We start from the raw sequence: 3,303 nt of genomic DNA on the forward strand, positions 1-3,303 counted from the left end.
GGAGGTGTAGGCTGCAGCGAGCTGAGATCATCGCACTCCAGCCTGGGTGACAGCGCAGACAAAGAAACAAACAAAAAAACCAATTAAAAATGTAAAGAGATTCACCACAGACATTGAGGAGACTCCTTTCTGTTACTCCACATTTTTATATTCACTGTGTCCCATAACCACCAGTGAAGTTGTATGGCTGCGTTTCAGTCAGGTTTTGTATTTGTTGTGACTAGGTAGTTATCAGTACGTTTTCTAGTAATTTTTAGCCTGTTCCCATTTATTTTTTTTCATATGAAATATACTGAGAATTCACATTATGGATGCAGGAAGCTGTAGTATGAATATAAATATCTAGGATTTGACGTGAATGCGTACATACTTTGCCCTCTCTTTTTTTGTATTCTGGGTTAATAACACCACTGCACAGATGTGATGCTGTCTACAACATTCTTTCCTTTTTGTTTCGCCTGTTTCTTCTGCTGTATTAAGCTACATGAGAGTAGCATTTTGGCCTTGTCACTGCTGTATCCTTAGTGTCTAAGACAAGACTGGACCATGTTAGGTGCTCTAAGAATATTTGTTTAATGAAAATATGATGCTGGTAGTTCTCCGCCTCAAACCCTTTTGGAAGTAAAATGATTGTTTTGGGATGTTGTAGGCTGTAAGTTGCAGGAAACCAAATTAAAACATCTTAAGTGATAAACCCATCATTCTGCTTAGTGGAAAGTCTTGGGTAAGGTGGGTTTTGGGGGTTGGTGAAGTCAGTGGCTCAGCAGCATGAGCTCTGCTGTCTCTGGGTCGGCTACCCCAGCTGGTTCCTCATGGTCAGAAGGTGGTTGCCCGCACAGTGAGCAGCGGTGTGCTTCCCTGTTCACGTCATCTGGGAGACAGGGAGACTGGCTTTTGTTTGCTGGGGATTGTATGAGAACCTAAATGCAGTAGAGAAAGGAGAAAAATGAAAAACATTTCCTTTCTTGGTAAGGACAGAAAGGATGAATTGAAGAAAACTGCAAAGAGAGCGAGAAGCCTCAGCGTGCATGATTTTGGAGATGCTGAGGTATGGGGTTACTGAGGCTTGTGGAGCTCTTTTTAAAGGTTTGGAGGAAGGTGAGAATTCAGCCATGCTTAGATATGGGGAAGGAGCTACATGAGAGACATTTGTTCTTCTGAGGTGCCCATTTGGGCTTCTGCTCACCTTACAAACCTTAGCGCCTTAAAGAAATACCTAAAAAAGCTAAAGCAGAAAACAAAAATGGCCCATAGTCTCAGCTTCCAGATAATAACTAATGATTTCAAAAAATGAAATGGGCTGGGTGTGGTGGCTCATGCCTGTACTCCCAGCACTTTGGGAGGCCAAGGGAGGTGGATCACCTGAGGTCAGGAGTTTGAGACCAGCCTGACCAATATGCTGAAACCTCGCCTTTATTAAAAATATAAAAATTAACTGGGCTTGTTGGCATGCGCCTGTAGTCCCAGCTACTCAGGGAGGCTGAGACAGGAAAATTGCTTGAACCTGGAGGGCGGAGGTTGCAGTGAGCTGAGATTGAGATTGCACCACTGCATTCCAGCCTGGGCATTGCAGCGAAACTCCATCTCAAAACAAACAAACAAACAAACATGCAAATTGTTAACTAATTTAAACAGTACAGGAAGGGGTAATGGGACCAGTCACTGTCTTTGTTGTGTGACACACACAGAATCGCCACGTTGTGTTTCTAGAGACACATCCTTCACAGGTTTCAGGATTCCTCCCAGGAGGCAGCCTGCAGCACATGCAGCTCCACCTTGCCTGCCTGGTGATCTGTCCTGTGTGGAGGTGCCCGCTCCGCAGTCCTCCATCGTGGGGCATGTTGGCGTGCTTCTGCAGTTTATGTGATATTGCAGCGAGTGTTTTTATATATATACGTATATACGTGTTGGTGAACCTCTGCACATAGTGAGGCAAATTCCTAGTCATGGTGAGATTGCTGGGTCAAAGTATGTGAACTATTAAAGTTTCGACAGGTTTTGTCAGATTTCCCTCCGGAAAGGTTGCAGCAGTTTTCTTTCTGCCACCGCACTTTCTCCTTGCTGGTGTCTTGGAGGTTTTCATTTCTGACCACCTGATAGGTACAGTAGTTAACTGTACAGCTGGAGTTGTATCTGTTGAATTGAGTGGGAAATTCAGTGTCTTTTTACGAGTTTGTTGGTCCTTTGTGTTCCTTTTCTGTGAACTGCTAAATGATTGCCTTTTCTGTATGATGTGTGTGAACTTTGTAAGTGAAGGAAATAAGCTCCTTGCTGCCATATGGTTATGAATATTTCTTCTTCTTCTCTTTTTTTTTTTTTTTTTTGAGACAGAGTCTCACTCTGTCGCCCAAGCTGGAGTGTAGTGGTGTCTCGGCTCACTGCAACCTCCGCCTCCCGGGTTCATGTGATTCTCCTGCCTCAGCCTCCCGAGTAGCAAGATTACAGGTGCCCACCACCAAGCCTGGCAATTATTTTTTTTTGAGACGGAGTCACCCAGGCTGGAGTGCAGTGGGATGATCTCGGCTCACTGCAACATCCGCCTCCTGGGTTCAAGCGATTTTCCTGCCTCAGCCTCCTGAGTAGCTGGGATTACAGGCACACACCACCACACCCAGCTAATTTTTGTATATTTAGTAGAGACGGGGTTTCAGCATGTTGGTCAGGCTGGTCTCAAACTCCTGACCTCCTGATCTGCCCGCCTCAGCCTCCCAAAGTGCTAGGATTACAGGCATGAGCCACCGCGCCCGGCCATTTTTGTATTTTTAGTAGAGACGAGGTTTCACCATGTTGGCCAGGCTAGTCTCGAACTCCTAACCTCAGGCGATCCACCCTCCTTAGCCTGAGCCACCGTGCCCAGCTGTGACTGTTTCTTCTAATTTATCGGTTTTAAAGTCACATTTAGCTTTTTTTCCATACAGAAGATTTGAATTTTTATGGAGTTGACTTTATGAACCTTTTTCTTGATGACTTTTGTTTTTTTTTGCCCTGACCTGGCCACTCCATGTCACTCACTGCTGACACCAGTGTAGCACCCCTGCCTGGGCCATGTGGACCCCACTGGGAACTCCAAATGTAGGCACCTGAGGGCTCCAGCAAGCCACGAGAATCCTCCATGTCCTTGACAGAGCTAAATGCTGTGTCCTTGGGGCTGCTTTATGTTTGTTGTGTGGTGTTAGACGCAGGTGGGCTGGGTGCTGAGGCTGAAGGCTAGTGTGGGAGGAGGGGAGGGGGTACAGAGTGCAGGGCACATGAACCCCACTGCGGAGGTGTTTGTTAAATGCCAGGGGGGCACTGAGCTAAAAT

This window comes from Macaca fascicularis, chromosome 9, assembly GCF_037993035.2.
Source record: "Macaca fascicularis isolate 582-1 chromosome 9, T2T-MFA8v1.1".
NCBI lineage: Eukaryota > Metazoa > Chordata > Mammalia > Primates > Cercopithecidae > Macaca > Macaca fascicularis.